Raw genomic sequence first — 26305 nt, forward strand, 5'->3', positions numbered from 1 at the left:
GGTGACACCCAGCCTTACATTGTAAAGGGGAGTGTGAGTGGAGAAAAAGAAGGATGGGAAGAGAAAAGAACGGAAGAGCATAACAACAAAAGAGAGAGAGAGGGACATATGGACAAAAAGTGATTTCAAAGCGTTGTGGATGACCTCAAACCACTTACATTTATTCATTTAGCAGACGCTTTTATCCTAAGCGACTTCCAGGAGAGAGCTTTACAAAGTGCATAGGTCACTGATAATGGCCGCGTTTCCCAGATTCGATCGTTCTTAAGGACTTAAGAAGGCTCTTAAGAAGGGTTCGGCTAAGAAGGAGCGCTAAGATAGGGGTGTTTCCCAGACGCGTTCTTAACTGCCTTCTTAAGATCCCGCCAAAGAAGCCTCTTAAGAAGCTCTTAGTGGGAGCTGTCCACTGCCGTGGTGTTGAAACTAAATCAATCAATGCCAGGAAAATCGATCACCCACCACTTTATCAGCGCATGAATCACACACAACACCCTGTGGTCCCCACACACAGGTGCAATTGGGCTACGCGCGCGCGTGTGTGTGATCACAGCTAACAGGTGTATTCAAGTAGTAATCAAGCCCATTAACGCATATATACCCCCCTGTGGCTAGGCACACGTGTGAGAATGGAAAAAACAGGGACGATACGAGGTAAGAGGGCACCCTCCTTTACCCCGGAGGAGATGGCCGTCCTAATAGATGAGGTAAGCCAGCACCAGGATGACCTATTTGGTGGAACGAAGGGTAAAAAACCCTAGTTCTAAAAAAACGCATTTGGCAGGGCATAGCGCAAAGGATGTCCCCCTCTAGCCCCTGTGGTCTCCGGGTGCGGTCAGAAAGAAATGGCAGGAATTTCAGAGCCAAACCAAGAAAAAAAGTAATACAGTGAGGCAAGAGACCACGGGCACGGGTGGTGGCGCACCCGGTGCCACAACCCTCACCCCTGAAGAAGAAAAAGTTATTTCCATCATTGGAAAGACGGCCTTTGAGGGCAGTGGAGGAGGCATTGATATGCTTGGGGACGAGGGCCTCTCGGGGAACAGTGAGGACGAGGAGGAGCCATCGGGGAGCGGAGTACTCACATACACATCCCCAGGAGAGGACCACCCCCGAACTGTCCCCGTGCGTCAACCAGCAGGGCCCGGTGTCCGCATGCGGGGAGGCCTAAGAAGGCGGCCCCCCATAATGACCTGCACCTGCAGCGAGACGCTGATACAAATAGAAAAGGAGAAACTGGTGGTGCTGCGGGGGATAGAGGGCCACCTGGAGAGACAGACTGCCCTCCAGGAGGAGATGGTGGCGATAAAACGCCAGAAGCTGGATCTTCAACAAAGACAGCTCGCACTGGCCGAGGCGCAATTCAACTGTCCCTCTATCTCGGTCCCAATAATTCTCCCCCAGGATGGAGGGGCATTTATATTTGATTTCTCCGCATTGCACAATGTATCCTGTTCAATTTCACTAATCAATCTCCCTTCATTGCAGGTGAGGCAGACGCCCAGTGAGCCAGAGGTGCCACTGCTTTTTGTTCCTCTTCGTTTTTTGTTGTTGTTGAATAAACTACTTTTCCTTTTCAACCATGTGTTGTGTGGATCATTTTGCGTCATTTCCTAGCTATCAAGGCCGTAATCATAATACATATTGAGGGGGACACATCCCCCCCAATATTCAAGTCTAGTCAAAATGTCCACCCCAATATATTGATATGAAAATATAAATGTGCTATACGCTACGACAGGCAACCACACACGCTTTACGAAATTATCATAAATTCGTCCCCCCAATGTTGACTCCATGGCTACGGCCTTGAGCCCTATACATGATAGTTGATATGGGTTGTGTGATGGTAGTGGTAGGTGGTTTATTGTTGGGAGTGGTAGGTGGTTTATTGTTGGGAGTAGGGTGGTGCTGATAACAGTGCGTGGTGACTGGGTAGGGGATGATGGACATCAAAACAGATGGACAAGCTCCTCTCTGGTCTGGACACCAGCTTGGTGGAGTGCTGCTCGGGTTTCGCGGGGGGCGAGGTTGGGGGCTTCATCTTCTGAGGATTCCCCATCTTCATCCTCATCCTCAGGAGGCGCCTCATCTGCGCCAACGCGCACTGCAATGTTATGCAGCATGGCTGTGACAACAATCACGCGGCAACACTTTGCAGGTGACAAGCGCAGCCCCCCCGACGAACGATGGATACTTCGGAAACGTCCCTTCCACCTGCCAAACACCCGTTCAATGTGGGTCCTGGTGTGTGTGTGGGCCTCATTGAACCTCTCCTCCTGTGGTGTTGCTGGGTTGTTCACCGGTGTCACGAGGTAACTCCGGAGAGGGTAGCCACTGTCCCCGAGGAAGATGCTCCTGCCGAACTCTCCTCTGCCAGCCTTCTGCCCCACAGCTGAGTTGGCCCACACAAAGCTGTCTTGTGTGCCTCCTGGCCACCTGGCAACGATGTCAGTGATGAGGCCATCGTGGTCCACTGCCACCTGGACGTTGATGGCAGCGTAGTGTTTCCTCCCAATCCAGCACGGATCCACCAGGGAGGGATTGTGGATTGGGATGAGTGTGCCATCCACGACACCGATTACCCGGGGGATCCCAGCCATGGCGTGAAATCCACTGTGGACCTGGCGGACCTCGTCCTGTGTGGTGGGCATTTTGATGTGTGCCCGGGCATGGCGCAGTTATTTATGTAGCTAAAGGAACACATGAGCAATTATTAATTTTTATATCGTTACTTTTCTTCTTATGCTATTATTTTTCTTGCGTCAGGGTTCTGCAGCTGTGGGCGCACATTTATCATCACGCATGGTTTTAGTATTCCTTTGAGTGTCAGATATAACTTTCCCTGACGCGGCTGCAGTGAGCGTTTGGTCGCTAAGAAGGCTGTTAAGAGTGGGTCAGGCTGATCTTCCATTTCCTTCTTAGTGAAAGATCTTCTTAAGCTAAGAACGACTCTGGGAAACACGTCCTTCTTTCACAGCGCTCTTCAGAGCGCTCCCAAGAAGGTTTTGGCGCTTAAGAGCTTCTTAAGGAATCTGGGAAACGCGGACAATAACAGCAAGATAGCCCCAAAGCATTGCGGGTAGCCAAAACAATAAGCACACATTGGGCCTCATTCACCAAATGTTCTTACGAACAAATTTGTTCTCAAACCCTAATTACAGAATTTACGCACTCCGAAGAGCACTCTTACGCACAATTGAGAGCTGAAATGTTTGCGCAAAATAAGTAGTAATACCGTTTTCGTTCGTTCTAAATTAAAATTGAATATTTCTCTCCTTTATAATCGTGCAACTAATCATTTTACACATAATTATATGTTTGTTTGTTTTAATAAATACACACTACACTTCTGCTCATTTGTAAAGCACTTTGAATTGCCATGGTGTATGAATTGTGCAACGCCTATTTAAATTAAGTAGCCTTGCTTTGCTTTCAATTCACATCAATTATGTTAACAAGGAACCTTGCCATCCAATAATAAGTGACGGTATTTGTAGGCTCAAAGTAGGCCTATTCCACACACTAGGACTACACCATACAATGGCGTATTTACTGCTGCTGGAAAATGTTGCAGATCGTGCCCTCAGGAGGGAACGCATCTTCCGTGACCATAGAGATTTATTTGCAGAGAGTGACAAGTACCTGTTGGGACGCTTTAGGCTACCAAGAGCAGTCCTCATGGACATTTGTAACAGTTTGGAGCCAGCACTGCAGAGCCATACCACACGCTCTAACCCTGTACCACCACATGTGCAGGTACTCTCCATCTTGGGATTTTTCGCAACTGGAACCTTTCAGAGGGAGCTAGGAGACCGGGTGGGAATATTACAGGCATCCATCAGCCGCGCACTCCAACGAGTCATCAATGGAATCAATCAATTGGCTACACAATACATAAAATTCCCCTATACAGCAGAAGAATAGGTCCCAATTAAGAGAGGATTCCATCTAATTTCTGGCTTCCCCAACACCATCGGTGCAATAGACTGCACACACGTGCGCATTAAGGCACCATCACCAGATCCGTTCCCATATCTTAACCGCAAGCAATACCACTCCATAAATGTTCAACTAATCTGCGACTGCCAGAATCAACTTCTGAATATAGTCGCCCACTTCCCAGGAGGTGCACATGATTCCTATATTGTGCAAAACAGTTCTGTGGGTATGCGACTCGAACAAGGAGTTGCTGGAGATGCATGGCTCATTGGTAAGCATTCAGAATAATTTATTCCATCAACAATTGCTTTCTAATCCTATAATGACTTGTTTTATTAGGAGGATATGCCCTGGCCCCCTGGTTAATGACCCCACTGACCAACCCTCAGACTTACCAGGAGGTGTCATACAATCGGAAGCATGCTCGTACTCGCTCCACCATCGAGCGCACCATTGGCATTTTAAAAGGACGCTGGATTTGTTTGGACGCAGCAGGTGGAAAGCTGCTTTACAAACCGGAGAAGGTGTGTGTGTCTATAGACCAGTTGAAAAATTGCTTTAAATATGGCAAGAATAGCCTATCTGGCCAAGTTCTACCATACGCTTTCTGTATTTGAAATGACGCCATATTCATTGTTTTAGGTGTGTAAGATAATCATGGCCTGCTGTGTCTTGCACAACATTGCCATGAAACGTGGTGTAGCACTTCCCCCTCAGCCACCACAAGAGCATGAGCGTCCTGACCAACTCCTGGGACCAGACAGAGTTTCTGTCCAAGTTCGAGAGCAATTAATTGCTTGTTTGTAATTGGGGTGTGCTTGCCTTCGGCGAGCACAAACCATTGTTATCTCAGTTATATATTTATTATTATTATTGTTTATTTTCGCGCCCCTAAGGCTCAGTCAATATTTGGACTACATAGACAACGTCGATGTCAAAAGGTTCGTCTTGGTCTCGATTGCGTTGCTTCTATTCGGATTTACGTTCCGTTGCACAGTTTAGGAGGTTACAACGTTTTTGTGGGGACAAAGTGCCTTTTGTCGACAAAGGGTAATCTGTGCAAGCTATGTCACCACGTGTTAGCAAACAACGCATGGATACAACGTAATAGAGACTTTCTAGCTCGCAAATTGGAGTTTGGATTACGAGTGAAAAATACCACCCCCAAAAAATCACAACCATTTGGCTTTGTAGAGAAAGCGATTTAGAGTGGAACTGCAATCTCGTATTTTTGATTTAGGTCGTGACACTTTGAAATTTGAGCGAGTGCTGGTCGCCCGTGAGACCGCCTCGTCTTTTAGGTGGCAGCCATGCTAGAAAGTGTCATAGTAGTATTTTTTGTAGCTAATTTATAGTTCAATTTTACACTAAAAAACTGAAAGAGGGAAATGTTATGACGATATGACTATTGTGAAAACAGCCAGGTGATGAGATTTTAATATAGATTGCTGTAAAAACGTTGATTTGCTTGCTACGTGGGAGCCCGTCAGCCTCCATTGACTCAGTCAACTGTCGATCTGCGTCTGGTGAGTATTTTCTTAATTTCGTACGAGGGTCAATTCTACATCTAAATGGACAGCCGTGTTTTAAGATATGGCGATTGCGAAGACAGCCTGTGGGTCAGCATAGTTTGTTATTTGTGTAAAACTTGGAATTTGAGTGAGACCGTGTCTTGTTTTGAGCCTTAGAGTCACAGATTCGGTTCGCCCACTGGTGTGTAGTAGTAGGCTACTGTCTTCAATGCCACAGCTATGGCTAAACTTTATTATGTCTTATAACACGGCTTTTCTTAATGCTGTAGAATGCTCCATTCACTTGAATGGGGCTTCCCAACGTTCTGCGGTGAACAATTTCTCATATTTGACAGTTGCTATGCATATTTGACCGCTGTCAAGGGAAGTGGCCTTTTTGCCTCGGATTCACGTCTTTCGTAGCACTCCGCAAATAGTCCAGTAACTTTTCAACCCCAGCGTACTCTGTTCAACGTCTTTGGCGAACTATTTCTCTGCTGATCAACAATACGAATTGTAACAGATACATTGTTAAAAGACACACTGTGTTAAGTTATTTTTGTTGGCAAGTAGCCGTGTAATAAGCCTGATAATTATCGACTGCTTTGTATTATGTTACTGTTTATATAGCAGCTGAACGCCGGTCATTATCGAGGAAATAAGCCCCATCAGGGCGAAACAAAACCCTTCACCATGTCGGGTCTATATCCCTTACAAAAGAAACGTTTTAATTTCCTGCACTGTCAAACAATCAGTGGTTTGGATAGTAACGGCAGCTAGCTTGCCTTTAGCAAACTGCTTTTGAATTAGCCATGTCCCCCTAAATTAATATCAAACTTATTTACGTTTAAGAGGGCTTATTTTCAGTTAAGCAGACAGTACTATTTGACTCACAATTCCATCTGAAATACTGCCAGTGACAACGTTGTTACAGTAGCTTGTTTCAAAGGGGTTCCTTGTTTCAAAGGGTGTTCTTAATGAATTATGCAATATGAGTCGGCTAAATGCTTGAAAATATCACCAGAAGGGAAACGGACCCACCTGCATCTGAAGCAAGCAAGCACACTCTACAATTTCCCCAGAAATTGTACCCTCTCTAGTTCTGTTTGTGATTCTGTTCCAAGTTTAGTCCTCTAGGTCAGTGTTTCCCAAACTTTTTTTCTGGGGACCCATATTTTAAAAGTCACAAGCCTTCGCGACCCAAGCCAATAGAGATTATTCGTATATCACAAAATAAAGGTGGATTTGACCATTATTGCACAATAATGAGGATATTTTACTGTTATTTTATTGCTATTTCAGAACTTGTACGCCTACTGCCATTGTTAACCCGTTAATTAGTAGCGTCACATATGTGATTCTGAACATTCCAACCGACTATTTTCCGATAGACAAAAACTATATGACAAATGCTATAGTATGGCTTCAAAATTTACAATTAGGAGGCTAACAAGTAACACTAGCAGGTAGTAGCATTGCTACGAGTATTATGCTAGGTTGCTAGGTAACGGAAGCAAACTAAAGCTCGCTAGCTTTCGTTTTGAAAAAATAACTCACTCTGGTGGCAGCGTCGTAATATTTAGAACTCACTCCTCTAAAAGTTAATAAGCTATCTCAGACTGAGTGATCACTTCTCTCTGAGCAATTGAACCAGCAATGTTTAAAGAAGGTATCCAATAAGTGCCTAATTGGACATACAATGTAGACTATAAAAAAACATGTAGCCCATGTATTCTTATTTTCAACATTCAATTGAACCAGCAATATTGGAACAAAATATGAAATAATTACAAAAAGATGACAAACAATACAAAACATGTTGTACCATTTCAACATTGCTAATGGGATAGCTGTAGCCTGACGTTGTCATACTCATAATTCTAGTCAGAATATGAGTCTGAGAACTCTACGTTGGGCTTTGACTACAGGGCGTGTTTCAAACGAGCCTGGAAAACAAATGCCTCTTCGCTCAATTGGATAGACCTACAACCAATCAGAGCAACGTAATATGTTGTTTGTTCAAAACGAATTCAATTTAAGCGCTCTTTTGTGACTTGGGTGATTACGTTACTGTTGATCATCTGTCCATCATCGTATAAAGCCCGCCCTGGCAATTTCATTGGTACGCCCAGATTCTGGTTTTCTGTAGTTGTTCCCCAATACGAGCCCCTCCAGACTCAACTTCCCGACCAAATTTTTTTGTGGGCGGGGAGAAGTTGGGCTGGCAGCCAGGCTAGGATAGCTGGGCCTATCCACGTTTTTGTAGTGCGTTTCAGTCCGTGGTGCAGGAGGAGAGCGCAACACGCATATCAGGCGCAGCATTCAGTCAGTTTCTGTGCTTGTCTTCATTTTTGTGAGTACAGAAAATCCCAATTCGCACATGTACATGGTAGTGAAAGGAATAAGCATATAATTAGAAATACTGGCCCTACTGAGGACAGGATATTCTGACGAAATGCTTATCCAGAATGATAAGGTCACAGATCCATGCGTCAGTGCGATCGCAGCTGAGCTGCAATAACTCGGTTTCTTCAGCAGGACTAAGCGTCAACTCAAGTTAAGCCTGAGGACTCTCAAATTTGAAGGGATTTTGCATCCACCTTTCATCATTCAGAAGGGCATACCTCTCTGTTGGAAAATAGCGATCTAAGTTCTCAATAAGCGCAAAGAGATGAGTTTTATTAAGCGCAGACAGAAGTTCATTTTCATAAATCATATATATTTTACATTATTTTTCTAGTTCACTGGCTAGTTCACCCTTACGACACTAGCCCAGCCTACTGTGTGTATGAATGAATGAAGGAACGATCAACGAAACAATATTAAACTCGAAGAAAATGTGGGAATTATAGGTTCAACTGAAACAAGGCATGTGGTGTATAATTGTATGAAATGTATGATGAAAACTTGCTAGCAACTTCGCCAAGCAAATACCAAGAAATAGGTTGCAGCAGCTCTTTCGACAACACTTACAGAATCCGCGATGGGACTGAGCTTGAATAGCTTCGGTGAGTTTTTATAGTACAAAATTATTGTCAATCAAAAGGAGATGTCTTTCGACAGAACCTCCAATCATCACGCGGAAGCCCTGCATCCAGGCCAGCCCACTCCTCCATTCACCCCCACCTGAGCGTCCATGGGCGGGACATAATCGCAGCATTTATCCAATGACCGTATAGTTTCGAAGCACTGAAAAAAACTGTTCAAAGCAGCCCCATTGAAGTCCATAGAAGCTGAGCTTCAACAGGGAAATGCACTGTGGCGCTACGGGAATGTATGAGAAGGAAATCAGTCAGTCGACCTGCTAATATATGTAGCTGATTCTGAATGAACTCGGCTTCGATATGAACGTGTTCTAACGCATTGATCGTGACAAGGCGACCCCAAAAAAATCTCTTGCGACCCACCCGAGGGTCGCGACCCAGTCTTTGGAAAACACTGCTCTAGGTCCCATTGGAGCATGAGGTGCTGATGAGTGATTTTTTGTTCGCTATAATTTCAAGAAATACATTGAGTCACTCACAGGTTTCAGTGCATTTTATTTTTTGAAGTGTTCTTTAATTTCTATAAGCATCTGGGAGATGGTGGTTAGTGTTGAGGCTATCTGTGCAAATGCTTGGGCAATTTTCTCTTGGTTGTCCAGGACCGCATCAGTGATCACATGTGGAGAACTTGTACGGGATCTGAGGGCACGTGTGGATGTGCTGATGGATGCTTCAGGTTCAGCTTCAGAGGGTGGTTGCTGTTGCCTTGGCAGGACTTCATCTACATAAATGAAATAAGTGACTGTTTGAAGATGTTGAGGAGAACACTTCACACACAAATACACACTTCTGTCTTGAATGAATCTTCCAACTTGTATAAATTCTGGAAAAACAAAAAAAAATGCTTACCTTCCAATTCTGGGATAGGAGATGGTCTAGGAGATGAAACAGCCAACACGGGGCCGATGTCTGTATCCAAATCCTCGGCCGATGGCACACCCGTGAGGGCTGTCTGTCCAATTAAGGCCCCAATGCGCTGGTCCAGCTCAGATAACTTAGGCCCAGCGTTCCCCCCTCCAGTGGCCAGCATCTGTTTTCTATGTTTTGAGATATTTTTTTGGTCTCTGATTTCAGATCAAACCACTTATTTTTTACTTCCTCTGGTTCTGCGCCCTCCTCCGGATACCGCATTCACTGCATGGGTAATTGCATTCCATGCATCGGTTTTATTTACAGCTTTGTAGCCACTGCTGACGCTACTAAATAAGATGTTGCGTTTCGCGCTTACTTCTTGCAGTAATATCTCCACTTCAGAATTACTGACATTTTTCTTTCTTTTGGCGTCGAGGCCTCTACCGTCTTTCCCATGTCTTTTTGAAAATTTTCTGAGTGTGCACACGGCCCTGCCATCTGCCCTTTTATGGGAATTACGGGGTGTTAATTTATGCTAAATAGGAGCAACTGGGCACAAGCTTTCAATTTACGAAATATTGGGATTCGCTTTTCTAAGAACACACCTGCGAACAATTCCGCTGTTTAGGAACACGTCAACGAGTAGACTTTTCTTAAGAACAAATTTAAGAAATAACTTAGGAAGATATTGGTGAATGAGGCCCATTGTAAACAACCAAAAAGTAAGTGCCAAAGGGAAAAACCATAAGAGCATGTAGTTAAGCAAGTTACAAATTAAACAACATGAATCTCTAAGTGCAAGTGTACCTGTAGAAAAAGCAAGCAACAGTAAAATATAGCTGCAAGTAGCGATGCGGCAAAATGGCAAAATATTATAAACATGTACACTGCAGAAGATCGAGACTTGGACAACAAGAGACCAAAACGACTTCATGTTTGGCCAAAAACAATTACAGACTCTCAGTCAATGCACAACTAACTAAAGTCATGTGGGCAACTGGGCTAGGGCAGCGTTTATATTCAGCTCCTTGCAAGAATAGCCTGTGACGGTTGAGCAGCCGACTCTCTGGTCCCATTAAACTACACAACATACACAAACAGGGTGACCAACAAGATTATATTAACTAACCAACAATAACATTACAAACATCTAATTGAACGAACACAACAACTGAAATCCCTCACAAGGCTGTTGTAACCAAACTATTTTCCACAAGTCTTTGTGTTTTTGGACATGCCGCACTGCATGCTGGGTACCCAAGGGATCTGACGCTGATTATCTAGCAGTGCTCCGACTGCGTGATATGAGTATTAGTTTTTTGTCAGCTTTGGGACAAAGGTTAAGAAACGGTTGACATTTCAAGGTTAAATTGCATGAAATTGCGCATGGTATTTCAGAATGATGTCTGCCTGTTTAACTAAACAAGTCATCAAAATTATGACAGGCCAAAAGACTGTGCCTGGATTCGACCCTGTGACCTTGTGCTTTGCAGGACAACGTTTCAACCCATTGAGCTGCCCGCAAGGGTGAGAAATTCTGGTCAGTTTCTGTAAAAAAAAAAAAAAAAACGTATCTCCTGTAGCATGGCTTGTTCGATTTGGCCAAAGTTTAAACAGCTGTAATTCAATGATCTTTTGACATATCATGGTGAAATTGCGCGTGGTACTTCAGAACGATGTCATCCTGTTTAACTAAATATATATTCAAATTTAAGACAGACTCAGTGTGGCCTGATTCAAACCTACAACCTTATACTTTGAAGATCAACGTTCCAGCTTCCAGATTTGGTCCAAGTTCAAACAGCTGTAATTCAGTCATATTTTGACATATCAAGGTGAAATTGTTATGGTACTTCAGGGGCATGTTACCTTAAAGTCTAGGTTTGAAAACCCATCATTCAAAATGACATTTGATTGATTTAGTGACCTTAGGTTCAAGAGAAGAGGTATTTTGAAGCTTTTCCCAAATTATTACTGTTCAGGAAAATAAATCAGGCAGACCTTATGGGTCCTTGAGGCTTTTTTGTTCGCCATGAGAAATAAGGCATGCACACCAAGTTTCAGAAGAATTGGAGCAAAGGGGTAGAAATGCTATCACTTTGAAAATCTGACTTTTGGGCGTTTCCTGTGGCGCCCCCTATGGTCTGATGTGGCCCATAGTTGGCATTGGGGTACCCACTCAGATGTAATATCACTGTGCCAAATTAGAAAATTAGTTACTAATACCATGTTGAGTTATTGTGGCGCAAGGAGAAGATGAATAATAATAATAATAATAAAACTAAGGAAAACAATAGGTTTCCTCCTTACGGAGGAACCCTAATAAAACTAACAATTACAATAGGTGCCACAGCAGCTATTCGCTGCTGCATGGCCCCTAAATATAGCTGCAAGCAGCAATCAAAGGGGCCAAGCATAATTTGATATGGAAATTCAGTAGCTAAAGCAGCAAAGCAAAACTTTTCATAAAAAACATTCATGTCATTTTGAGACAAAATGCGCTGGCTAGATGTGGCAGCGTTATATCTACAAAGCACAATAAATCTGACTCTTCCTGAGTATAAATGTCCTGAGAATGAAACGTTATCGTTACCATTATGATTATACTGCAAGACAACTTCTGTGGCGTACCTGGCTTCGCTAAACAGATAACCCGGTGTCACGACATACTTGATGACTGTGGCTGGATTCGATCCTACAACCTTGCATTTCAAAGGAGCATGACTCATCCCAATGAGCTATTCTGGCTGCTGGGAAGTACAGTGTTTGGTTACTTTATTTTAAAAAAAGGAAGCCGTTTCTCCCGTGGCGAGCTTTGTCAGATTTGACCCAAGTATAAACAGCTGTAATTCAGTCATATTTTGACATATCAAGGTTATTGTGGTAAGAAGATGATTAGATTACATGCTCGTGATGACATTTCCAAATTTTTGACTCCATATGGTAAACCGTCACAGAGTCAAGGCCTCACGTCCGCTTTGGCGTCCTCTTTGTCAAAATCGTTTGCGTGTTATTCATGAACGGTTTGACTCATTGATAACATTTTGATTCATTTTTGTCGGCATGGTCTGAAGATGATCTGTTGCAATTTCCATGAAAATCGGAGCAACTGCCTAGGAGGAGTTTGAAAAAGTTGGCATTTCTTAAAATACAAATGACGGAAAAACCATCATGACGACAATTACATCACAGGGTTAAATCGAACAGTCTGCATCCATGGAATCTAATGATACCTCAATAAAGAAAAACGGTCTCACGGTTCAAAAGTTAATGCACCTCCAACTTTGACGCCTTGGTGGCGCTATAGAGCTTCAGGGATCGACATGAAACTTTGCTGACGATAATCAGGAGACCGTTCCAAATCAGTGCGCCAAATTTCTAAACTTCGCACCAATCTGTTCTGTGGGCTGCCATAGACTCCTAGTCCTAAGTATAAATATAAATCCCCTGACAATGAAAAATTATCGTTACCATTTTGATTATACTGCTAGACAGCTACTATGGCATACCTGGTTTCGATAAACAGATAATCCATTGTCACAACATGATTGATGACTGTGGCTGAATTCGATGCTACAGCCTTGCGTTTCAAAGGAGCACGTCTTATCCCAGTGAGCTATTCTCGCTGCTGGAAAATGCTGTGTTCGGTTACTTTATTTAAAAAAAGGAAGACGTTTCTCCCGTGGCAAGCTTTGTCAGATTTGACCCAAGTATAAACAGCTGTAATTCAGTCATATTTTGACATATCAAGGTTACTGTGGTAAAAAGATGATTAGATTACATGCTCGCGATGACATTTCCAAAGTTTCGACTCCATATGGTAAACCGTCACAAAGTCAAGGCCTCACGTCCGCTTTGGCGTCCTCTTTGTCAAAATCGTTTGCACGTTATTCATGAATGGTTTGACTCATCGATAAGATTTTGATAACTTTTTGTCGGCATGGTCTGAAGATGATCTGTTGCAATTTTCATGAAAATCGGAGCAACGGCCTAGGACGAGTTCGAAAAAGTAGCAATTTCTTAAAATACAAATGACGTAAAAACCATCATGACGACAATGACACCATAGGGTTCAATTGAATCGTCTGCATCTACGGGATCCAATGAAACCTCACTTAAGAAAAACGGTCTCACAGTTCAAAAGTTGTGGGCGTAAACGCACTTCCAACTTTGACGCCTTGATGGCGCTATAGTGCTTCAGAGATCGACATGAAACTTGGTGACGATAATCAGTAGACCGTTCCAAATCAGTGTGCCAAATTTCAAAACTTCGCACCAATCGGTTCTATGGGCTGCCATAGACTCCTAGTCCTAAGTATAATAATAATAAATATAGCTGCAAGCAGCAATGTGGTGGCCAAGCAGTCAAATGACCCATAAAACACTTAAGAAATCCTTAGAACAGGGTTCCGAGGGCATGCAGCAAGTTTGGTGTGAATACATGAAAGATTTTCTGAGATACGACCCAACTTCCTGTTTGCTGGCTTAATTGCACATTTTGACTCCCTGTACCGGGCAAACGGTTCTGAAAATCAAAAAATCATGTGAAACTCTTTGTGAGGCTTGGTCTGAAGATACTCTCTGCCAAATTTGGTGAAGATTGGACAACATGTGTAGGAGGCGTAAAGAAAAAACGTTTTTCAATTAATTCAAAATGGCGGCCGGATCAATTCGGCTATTATCACAAGTTATCATGTATCACACACGGGATGTCCCAACATATCATGAGACAAAGGAATCACTTAATAAAAGCAAACAAATCAACAGTTATTGGCCAAAACACATTTTTGCTTCCTGCGGCCACGCCCAGTGATCACATGACACCAAATTAATTGGACAGCCTCAGAAGAGGGTTCCGAGTCATTATATTAAGTTTGGTGTTGATTTCTCAAAGATTTGCTGAGATATGACCCAACTTCCTGTTTGGTTGCTTTGTTGCCGATGTTGATTGGCTGTACCGGACAAACGGTTTTGAAAATCAAAGATCCTTTGATAACTTTTGTGAGGATTGGTCTGATGATAATGTGTGCCAATTCTGGGGAAGACTTGACAAAAATAGAAGTAGTTGAAGCAAAAAAACGTGTTTCCTTACAATTCAAAATGGTGGAAAATATATATAACCGGAAATTGACGTCATAGGGTGTGTTGAACTCGTCTTGATCCAGGGAATCCAACGGTACCTCATTTTTGAAAATCAGTCATACGGTTCAAAAGTTACATGTGTAAACACAAGTCCAATTTTGACCAGTTGGTGGCGCTAGAGTGCTCCAATGAGAGACATGAAACTTGGTGAATATAAAGAGGGGACTGTGCTTAATGAGTGTGCCAAATTTCACAACTTTTTACCATACGGTTCTAGGGGCTGCCATAGACTCCAATGACAGAAGAAGTGTAATAATAATAATAAATATAACTGCAAGCAGTAATGGCGGATTCCTCCAAACACTGCGAACCATTGAAAAATGTTTATTCTTGACAAATTGTAACTGTATAGAAAAATGTATGCTGCAGAATTACCAATGGCATACCAAATCTGAAATGCAATACCATCAAGATCCACAAGGGCCTTAATTTCAAGCCAGTAAGTGAAGGAAGGGGGCTTGGTGAGCTTATCCATTCCAGAAAGCCTTGTATCTTTATGCATTAAGGCGTGGCCTGTAGCGCCACCTATGGGTAATGGTGGGCCATTTGTGGTGTGGTAGTTACTCTTGGCCTATACTATTAATGTTTCAGGATTTTAAAAACTTTTTACCATTGCATATAAAATCGGAAATGCAATACCAACAGGATCCACATGGGCTTTGGGTAAAGTGTGGTAGTTACTCTTGGCCTGTACTGTCAATGTGTCAGGATCTGGAGACCTTTTTACTATTTCATACAAAGTAGGAAATGCAATGACACCAAGGTCCTCAAGGGCCTATGCTGATATTCAAGGAATGAGTGGGGGCTTGGTCAGCCCACACAGTCCTGATATATTGCGTGTGTGTCTTGCCAAGCCCGCGCGTGTCAAGGGAAGAATGAGTGTGTGAGAATTTGGAGCATGCGCGGGGAGGAGCGGGGGACACATTTCATTGTAAATTTCCCTAGAAATTAGCCAAGCATGCATGTTTCAAAGATTCACCAAAAATCGACCTTTCATCTTAGAGTCAACTTTTTCTCAGATTTGTGTACTAAACATTCTCAAGAGTCTTCATATGAACTTGTTTGACTGGCTTACGTGTAAAGCATTGCGAACCATTGAAAAATGTATATTCTTGACAAATTGTAACTGTATAGAAAAATCAATGCTGCAGAATTTCTAATGGGATACCAAATCTGAAATGCAATAACATCAAGATCCACAAGGGCCTTTATTTCAAGCCAAGAAGTGAAGTGCTTTAATCTTCACAAGAAGTGAAGTGCTTTGTGCTTTAGGGCGTGGCCTGTAGCGACACCTATTGGTAATGGTGGGCCATTTGTGGTGTGGTAGTTACTCTTGGCCTATACTATCAATGTTTCAGGATGTTTTTAACTTTTTACCATTGCATACAAAATCGGAAATGCAATACCAACAAGATCCACATGGGCTTTTGTTAAAGTGTTGTTGTTACTCTTGGCCTATACTATCAATGTTTCAGGATGTTTTTAACTTTTTACCATGGCAAACAAAATCTGAAATGCAATACCATCAAGATCCACAAGGCCTTTACAAAAGACCAAGGAATGAGTGGGGGCTTGGTAAGCCCACACTCTCCTGAAATGTTGCGTGTGCGTCTTGCCAAGCACACTCTGATTCAATCACAAGTTCATATGAAGACTCTTGAGAATGTTCGCGTGTGTCAAGGGAAGACCTATGGGTAATAGTGGGCCATTTGTGGTGTGGTAGTTACTCTTGGTATATACTATCAATGTTTCAGGATTTTTATAACTTTTTACCATTGTATACAAAATCGGAAAAGCAATACCAACAAGATCCACATGGGCTTTTTGTTAAAGTTTTTATTTGCCTATACTATCTATGTTTCAGGATTTTGAGACCTTTTTACCATTGCATACAAAATCGGAAATGCAATACCATCAAGATCCACATGGGCCTTTTTTTCAAGCCAATAAGTGAAGGGAGGGGGCTTGGTGAGCCTATCCATTCCAGAAAGCCTTGTATCTTTGTGCTTTTGGGCGTGGCCTGTAGCGCCACCTATGGGTAATGGTGGGCCATTTGTGGTGTGGTAGTTACTCTTGGTCTATACTATCAATGTTTCAGGATTTTTATAACATTTTACCATTGCATACAAAATCGGAAATGCAATACCAACAAGATCCACATGGGCTTTTGTTAAAGTGTTTCTCGGCCTACACTATCAATGTTTCAGGATTTGAGACCTTTTTACCATCGCATACAAAATCGGAAATGCAATACCATCAAGAGCCACATGGGCCTTTGCTAAAGACCAAGGAATGAGTGGGGGCTTGGTCAGCCCACACTCTCCTGAAATGTTGCGTGTGCGTCTTGGCCGCGCGTGTGTCAAGGGAAGGCTGAGTGTGTGTGAGATTTTGGAGCACGCGCGGGGAGGAGCAGGGGAGACATTCATTGGAAATTTGCCTAGAAATTAGCCAAGCAAGCATGTTTCAAATATTCACCAAAAATCGACCTTTCATCTTACAGTCAACTTTTTCACAGATTTGTGTTATGAACATTCTCAAGAGTCTTCATATGAACTTGTGATTGAATCAGAGTATCAGTTTTTGACTGGCTGATGTGTAAAGCATTATTTTAGCGTTAGCGATAAGTTCAATTTGCTTTATATCAATCATTTTTTGAGATATGAATTTGCTTTTGCACATGGTAACATGTTGTAGTGTCTTCCTCCGATCTACCAAGTTTAGTGTTGATATCTCAAAGATTTGCTGAGACATGACTTCACATCCTGTTTGGCGGCTTTTCTGATGAATTTGATTGGCTGTACCGGACAGACGGTTATGAGGATCAAAATTCCTTCGATAACTTTTGTGAGGCTTGGTCTGAAGATCATCTCTGGTGATTTTGAAGAAGATATGACAAAAATTGTAGGAGGAGTAGGCTTTCAAAGGTTTTTGATAAAACCGGAAATGGCGGGAAATCTATATAACCGGAAATTAACGCCATGGTGTGCGTTGAACTCGGCTTGATCCAGGGAATCCAATGGTACCTCATTTTTGAAAATGAGTCATACGGTTCAAAAGTTGCGTGTGTAAACACAAGTCCAACTTTGACCCATTGGTGGCGCTAGAGTGGTCTAATGGGAGACATGAAACTTGGTGTAGGTATAGAAGAAACTGTCCTTAATGAGTGTGCCAAATTTCACCAAAAGTTGTCGATGGGGTCTAGGGGCTGCCATTGACTCCCATGGTACAAGAATTACAAATAATAAAACCACCAATAACAATAGGTTTCCTCCTTACGGAGGAATCCTAAATATAACTGCAAGCAGTAATGGCGGATTCCTCCAAACACTGCAAACCATTGAACAATGTTTATTCTTGACAAATTGTAACTGTATAGAAGAATGTATGCTGCAGAATTACCAATGGCATACCAAATCTGAAATGCAATACCATCAAGATCCACAAGGGCCTTTATTTCAAGCCAGTAAGTGAAGGAAGGGGGCTTGGTGAGCTTATCCATTCCAGAAAGCCTTGTATCTTTATGCATTAAGGCGTGGCCTGTAGCGCCACCTATGGGTAATGGTGGGCCATTTGTGGTGTGGTAGTTACTCTTGGCCTATACTATTAATGTTTCAGGATTTTAAAAACTTTTTACCACTGCATATAAAATCGAAAATGCAATACCAACAGGATCCACATGGCTTTGGGTAAAGTGTGGTAGTTACTCTTGGCCTGTACTGTCAATGTGTCAGGATTTGGAGACCTTTTTACTATTGCATACAAAGTAGGAAATGCAATGACACCAAGGTCCTCAAGGGCCTATGCTGATATTCAAGGAATGAGTTGGGGCTTGGTCAGCCCACACAGTCCTGATATGTTGCGTGTATGTCTTGCCAAGCCCGCGCGTGTCAAGGGAAGAATGAGTGTGTGAGAATTTGGAGCATGCGCGGGGAGGAGCAGGGGACACATTTCATTGTAAATTCCACTAGAAATTAGCCAAGCATGCATGTTTCAAAGATTCACCAAAAATCGACCTTTCATCTTAGAGTCAACTTTTTCTCAGATTTGTGTACTAAACATTCTCAAGAGTCTTCATATGAACTTGTTTGACTGGCTTACATGTAAAGCATTGCGAACCATTGAAAAATGTATATTCTTGACAAATTGTAACTGTATAGAAAAATCAATGCTGCAGAATTTCCAATGGGATACCAAATCTGAAATGCAATAACATCAAGATCCACAAGGGCCTTTATTTCAAGCCAAGAAGTGAAGTGCTTTAATCTTCACAAGAAGTGAAGTGCTTTGTGCTTTAAGGCGTGGCCTGTAGCGACACCTATTGGTAATGGTGGGCCATTTGTGGTGTGGTAGTTACTCTTGGCCTATACTATCAATGTTTCAGGATGTTTTTAACTTTTTACCATTGCATACAAAATCGGAAAAATATACCAACAATATCCACATGGGCTTTTGTTAAAGTGTTGTTGTTACTGTTGGCCTTTACTATCAATGTTTCAGGATTTGGAGAACTTTTTACCATGGCAAACAAAATCTGAAATGCAATACCATCAAGATCCACAAGGCCTTTGCAAAAGACCAAGGAATGAGTGGGGGCTTGGTAAGCCCACACTCTCCTGAAATGTTGCGTGTGCGTCTTGCCAAGCCCGCGCGTGTGTCAAGGGAAGACCTATGGGTAATAGTGGGCCATTTGTGGTGTGGTAGTTACTCTTGGTCTATACTATCAATGTTTCAGGATTTTTATAACTTTTTACCATTGTATACAAAATCGGAAAAGCAATACCAACAAGATCCACATGGGCTTTTTGTTAAACTGTTTCTTTGCCTATACTATCTATGTTTCAGGATTTTGAGACCTTTTTACCATTGCATACAAAATCGGAAATGCAATACCATCAAGATCCACATGGGCCTTTTTTCAAGCCAATACGTGAAGGGAGGGGGCTTGGTGAACCTATCCATTCCAGAAAGCCTTGTATCTTTGTGCTTTTGGGCGTGGCCTATAGCGCCACCTATGGGTAATGGTGGGCCATTTGAGGTGTGGTATTTACTCTTGGTCTATACTATCAATGTTTCAGGATTTGAGACCTTTTTACCATTGCATACAAAATCGGAAATGCAATACCATCAAGAGCCACATGGGCCTTTGCTAAAGACCAAGGAATGAGTGGGGGCTTGGTCAGCCCACACTCTCCTGAAATGTTGCGTGTGCGTCTTGGCCGCGCGTGTGTCAAGGGAAGGCTGAGTGTGTGTGAGATTTTGGAGCACGCGCGGGGAGGAGCAGGGGAGACATTCATTGGAAATTTGCCTAGAAATTAGCCAAGCAAGCATGTTTCAAATATTCACCAAAAATCGACCTTTCATCTTACAGTCAACTTTTTCACAGATTTGTGTTATGAACATTCTCAAGAGTCTTCATATGAACTTGTGATTGAATCAGAGTATCAGTTTTTGACTGGCTGATGTGTAAAGCATTATTTTAGCGTTAGCGATAAGTTCAATTTGCTTTATATCAATCATTTTTAGAGATATGAATTTGCCTTTGCACATGGTAACATGTTGTAGTGTCTTCCTCCGATCTACCAAGTTTAGTGTTGATATCTCAAAGATTTGCTGAGACATGACTTCACATCCTGTTTGGCGGCTTTTCTGATGAATTTGATTGGCTGTACCGGACAGACGGTTATGAGGATCAAAATTCCTTTGATAACTTTTGTGAGGCTTGGTCTGAAGATCATCTCTGGTGATTTTGAAGAAGATATGACAAAAATTGTAGGAGGAGTAGGCTTTCAAAGGTTTTTGATAAAACCGGAAATGGCGGGAAATCTATATAACCGGAAATTAACGCCATGGTGTGCGTTGAACTCGGCTTGATCCAGGGAATCCAATGGTACCTCATTTTTGAAAATGAGTCATACGGTTCAAAAGTTGCGTGTGTAAACACAAGTCCAACTTTGACCCATTGGTGGCGCTAGAGTGGTCTAATGGGAGACATGAAACTTGGTGTAGGTATAGAAGAAACTGTCCTTAATGAGTGTGCCAAATTTCACAAAAAGTTGTCGATGGGGTCTAGGGGCTGCCATTGACTCCCATGGTACAAGAATTACAAATAATAAAACCACCAATAACAATAGGTTTCCTCCTTACGGAGGAATCCTAAATATAACTGCAAGCAGTAATGGCGGATTCCTCCAAACGCTGCGAACCATTGAAAAATGTTTATTTTTGACAAATTGTAACTGTATAGAAAAATGTATGCTGCAGAATTACCAATGGCATACCAAATCTGAAATGCAATACCATCAAGATCCACAAGGGCCTTTATTTCAAGCCAGTAAGTGAAGGAAGGGGGCTTGGTGAGCTTATCCATTCCAGAAAGCCTTGTATCTTTATGCATTAAGGCGTGGCCTGTAGCGCCACCTATGGGTAATGGTGGACCATTTGTGGTGTGGTAGTTACTCTTGGCCTATACTATTAATGTTTCAGGATTTTAAAAACTTTTTACCATTGCATATAAAATCGGAAATGCAATACCAACAGGATCCACATGGGCTTTGGGTAAAGTGTGGTAGTTACTCTTGGCCTGTACTGTCAATGTGTCAGGATTTGGAGACCTTTTTACTATTGCATACAAAGTAGGAAATGCAATGACACCAAGGTCCTCAAGGGCCTATGCTGATATTCAAGGAATGAGTGGGGGCTTGGTCAGCCCACACAGTCCTGATATGTTGCGTGTGTGTCTTGCCAAGCCCGCGCGTGTCAAGGGAAGAATGAGTGTCTGAGAATTTGGAGCATGCGCGGGGAGGAGCAGGGGACACATTTCATTGTAAATTTCCCTAGAAATTAGCCAAGCATGCATGTTTCAAAGATTCACCAAAAATCGACCTTTCATCTTAGAGTCAACTTTTTCTCAGATTTGTGTACTAAACATTCTCAAGAGTCTTCATATGAACTTGTTTGACTGGCTTACGTGTAAAGCATTGCGAACCATTGAAAAATGTATATTCTTGACAAATTGTAACTGTATAGATAAATCAATGCTGCAGAATTTCCAATGGGATACCAAATCTGAAATGCAATAACATCAACATCCACAAGGGCCTTTATTTCAAGCCAAGAAGTGAAGCGCTTTAATCTTCACAAGAAGTGAAGTGCTTTGTGCTTTAGGGCGTGGCCTGTAGCGACACCTATTGGTAATGGTGGGCCATTTGTGGTGTGGTAGTTACTCTTGGCCTATACTATCAATGTTTCAGGATGTTTTTAACTTTTTACCATTGCATACAAAATCGGAAATGCAATACCAACAAGATCCACATGGGCTTTTGTTAAAGTGTTGTTGTTACTCTTGGCCTTTACTATCAATGTTTCAGGATTTGGATAACTTTTTACCATGGCAAACAAAATCTGAAATGCAATACCATCAAGATCCACATGGCCTTTGCAAAAGACCAAGGAACACTCTCCTGAAATGTTGCGTGTGCGTCTTGCCAAGCCCGCGCGTTTGTCAAGGGAAGACCTATGGGTAATAGTGGGCCATTTGTGGTGTGGTAGTTACTCTTGGTCTATACTATCAATGTTTCAGGATTTTTATAACTTTTTACCATTGTATACAAAATCGGAAAAGCAATACCAACAAGATCCACATGGGCTTTTTGTTAAAGTGTTTCTTTGCCTATACTATCTATGTTTCAGGATTTTGAGACCTTTTTACCATTGCATACAAAATCGGAAATGCAATACCATCAAGAGCCACATGGGCCTTTTTTTCAAGCCAATAAGTGAAGGGAGGGGGCTTGGTGAGCCTATCCATTCCAGAAAGCCTTGTATATTTGTGCTTTTTGGCGTGGCCTGTAGCGCCACCTATGGGTAATGGTGGGCCATTTGTGGTGTGGTAGTTACTCTTGGTCTATACTATCAATGTTTCAGGATTTTTATAACTTTTTACCATTGCATACAAAATCGGAAATGCAATACCAACAAGATCCACATGGGCTTTTGTTAAAGTGTTTCTCGGCCTACACTATCAATGTTTCAGGATTTGAGACCTTTTTACCATTGCATACAAAATCGGAAATGCAATACCATCAAGAGCCACATGGGCCTTTGCTAAAGACCAAGGAATGAGTGGGGGCTTGGTCAGCCCACACTCTCCTGAAATGTTGCGTGTGCGTCTTGGCCGCGCGTGTGTCAAGGGAAGGCTGAGTGTGTGTGAGATTTTGGAGCACGCGCGGGGAGGAGCAAGGGAGACATTCATTGGAAATTTGCCTAGAAATTAGCCAAGCAAGCATGTTTCAAATATTCACCAAAAATCGACCTTTCATCTTACAGTCAACTTTTTCACAGATTTGTGTTATGAACATTCTCAAGAGTTTTCATATGAACTTGTGATTGAATCAGAGTATCAGTTTTTGAATGGCTGATGTGTAAAGCATAATTTTAGCGTTAGCGATAAGTTCAATTTGCTTTATATCAATCATTTTTTGAGATATGAATTTGCCTTTGCACATGGTAACATGTTGTAGTGTCTTCCTCCGATCTACCAAGTTTAGTGTTGATATCTCAAAGATTTGCTGAGACATGACTTCACACCCTGTTTTGCGGCTTTTCTGATGAATTTGATTGGCTGTACCGGACAGACGGTTATGAGGATCAAAATTCCTTTGATAACTTTTGTGAGGCTTGGTCTGAAGATCATCTCTGGTGATTTTGAAGAAGATATGACAAAAATTGTAGGAGGAGTAGGCTTTCAAAGGTTTTTGATAAAACCGGAAATGGCGGGAAATCTATATAACCGGAAATTAACGCCATGGTGTGCGTTGAACTCGGCTTGATCCAGGGAATCCAATGGTACCTCATTTTTGAAAATGAGTCATACGGTTCAAAAGTTGCGTGTGTAAACACAAGTCCAACTTTGACCCATTGGTGGCGCTAGAGTGGTCTAATGGGAGACATGAAACTTGGTGTAGGTATAGAAGAAACTGTCCTTAATGAGTGTGCCAAATTTCACAAAAAGTTGTCGATGGGGTCTAGGGGCTGCCATTGACTCCCATGGTACAAGAATTACAAATAATAAAACCACCAATAACAATAGGTTTCCTCCTTACGGAGGAATCCTAAATATAACTGCAAGCAGTAATGGCGGATTCCTCCAAACACTGCGAACCATTGAAAAATGTTTATTTTTGACAAATTGTAACTGTATAGAAAAATGTATGCTGCAGAATTACCAATGGCATACCAAATCTGAAATGCAATACCATCAAGATCCACAAGGGCCTTTATTTCAAGCCAGTAAGTGAAGGAAGGGGGCTTGGTGAGCTTATCCATTCCAGAAAGCCTTGTATCTTTATGCATTAAGGCGTGGCCTGTAGCGCCACCTATGGGTAATGGTGGACCATTTGTGGTGTGGTAGTTACTCTTGGCCTATACTATTAATGTTTCAGGATTTTAAAAACTTTTTACCATTGCATATAAAATCGGAAATGCAATACCAACAGGATCCACATGGGCTTTGGGTAAAGTGTGGTAGTTACTCTTGGCCTGTACTGTCAATGTGTCAGGATTTGGAGACCTTTTTACTATTGCATACAAAGTAGGAAATGCAATGACACCAAGGTCCTCAAGGGCCTATGCTGATATTCAAGGAATGAGTGGGGGCTTGGTCAGCCCACACAGTCCTGATATGTTGCGTGTGTGTCTTGCCAAGCCCGCGCGTGTCAAGGGAAGAATGAGTGTCTGAGAATTTGGAGCATGCGCGGGGAGGAGCAGGGGACACATTTCATTGTAAATTTCCCTAGAAATTAGCCAAGCATGCATGTTTCAAAGATTCACCAAAAATCGACCTTTCATCTTAGAGTCAACTTTTTCTCAGATTTGTGTACTAAACATTCTCAAGAGTCTTCATATGAACTTGTTTGACTGGCTTACGTGTAAAGCATTGCAAACCATTGAAAAATGTATATTCTTGACAAATTGTAACTGTATAGAAAAATCAATGCTGCAGAATTTCCAATGGGATACCAAATCTGAAATGCAATAACATCAACATCCACAAGGGCCTTTATTTCAAGCCAAGAAGTGAAGCGCTTTAATCTTCACAAGAAGTGAAGTGCTTTGTGCTTTAGGGCGTGGCCTGTAGCGACACCTATTGGTAATGGTGGGCCATTTGTGGTGTGGTAGTTACTCTTGGCCTATACTATCAATGTTTCAGGATGTTTTAAACTTTTTACCATTGCATACAAAATCGGAAATGCAATACCAACAAGATCCACATGGGCTTTTGTTAAAGTGTTGTTGTTACTCTTGGCCTTTACTATCAATGTTTCAGGATTTGGATAACTTTTTACCATGGCAAACAAAATCTGAAATGCAATACCATCAAGATCCACATGGCCTTTGCAAAAGACCAAGGAACACTCTCCTGAAATGTTGCGTGTGCGTCTTGCCAAGCCCGCGCGTGTGTCAAGGGAAGACCTATGGGTAATAGTGGGCCATTTGTGGTGTGGTAGTTACTCTTGGTCTATACTATCAATGTTTCAGGATTTTTATAACTTTTTACCATTGTATACAAAATCGGAAAAGCAATACCAACAAGATCCACATGGGCTTTTTGTTAAAGTGTTTCTTTGCCTATACTATCTATGTTTCAGGATTTTGAGACCTTTTTACCATTGCATACAAAATCGGAAATGCAATACCATCAAGAGCCACATGGGCCTTTTTTTCAAGCCAATAAGTGAAGGGAGGGGGCTTGGTGAGCCTATCCATTCCAGAAAGCCTTGTATATTTGTGCTTTTTGGCGTGGCCTGTAGCGCCACCTATGGGTAATGGTGGGCCATTTGTGGTGTGGTAGTTACTCTTGGTCTATACTATCAATGTTTCAGGATTTTTATAACTTTTTACCATTGCATACAAAATCGGAAATGCAATACCAACAAGATCCACATGGGCTTTTGTTAAAGTGTTTCTCGGCCTACACTATCAATGTTTCAGGATTTGAGACCTTTTTACCATTGCATACAAAATCGGAAATGCAATACCATCAAGAGCCACATGGGCCTTTGCTAAAGACCAAGGAATGAGTGGGGGCTTGGTCAGCCCACACTCTCCTGAAATGTTGCGTGTGCGTCTTGGCCGCGCGTGTGTCAAGGGAAGGCTGAGTGTGTGTGAGATTTTGGAGCACGCGCGGGGAGGAGCAAGGGAGACATTCATTGGAAATTTGCCTAGAAATTAGCCAAGCAAGCATGTTTCAAATATTCACCAAAAATCGACCTTTCATCATACAGTCAACTTTTTCACAGATTTGTGTTATGAACATTCTCAAGAGTTTTCATATGAACTTGTGATTGAATCAGAGTATCAGTTTTTGAATGGCTGATGTGTAAAGCATAATTTTAGCGTTAGCGATAAGTTCAATTTGCTTTATATCAATCATTTTTTGAGATATGAATTTGCCTTTGCACATGGTAACATGTTGTAGTGTCTTCCTCCGATCTACCAAGTTTAGTGTTGATATCTCAAAGATTTGCTGAGACATGACTTCACATCCTGTTTGGCGGCTTTTCTGATGAATTTGATTGGCTGTACCGGACAGACGGTTATGAGGATCAAAATTCCTTTGATAACTTTTGTGAGGCTTGGTCTGAAGATCATCTCTGGTGATTTTGAAGAAGATATGACAAAAATTGTAGGAGGAGTAGGCTTTCAAAGGTTTTTGATAAAACCGGAAATGGCGGGAAATCTATATAACCGGAAATTAACGCCATGGTGTGCGTTGAACTCGGCTTGATCCAGGGAATCCAATGGTACCTCATTTTTGAA

At 42.1% G+C, this 26305-nt stretch overlaps 1 protein-coding gene and 1 pseudogene across 2 annotated transcripts in view; one reads left to right on the top strand and one right to left on the bottom strand.

Annotated features, from left to right (window-relative positions):
* thsd7ba (thrombospondin, type I, domain containing 7Ba) overlaps positions 1-26305 on the bottom strand; it is a 385664-nt gene that overhangs the window by 237392 nt on the left and 121967 nt on the right. The window lies entirely within an intron of this gene.
* On the top strand, positions 627-1629 carry LOC146234333 (uncharacterized; annotated as a pseudogene).

Source organism: Hypomesus nipponensis, chromosome 23 (assembly GCF_054491055.1).
Source record: "Hypomesus nipponensis isolate SF chromosome 23, ASM5449105v1, whole genome shotgun sequence".
Lineage (NCBI taxonomy): Eukaryota > Metazoa > Chordata > Actinopteri > Osmeriformes > Osmeridae > Hypomesus > Hypomesus nipponensis.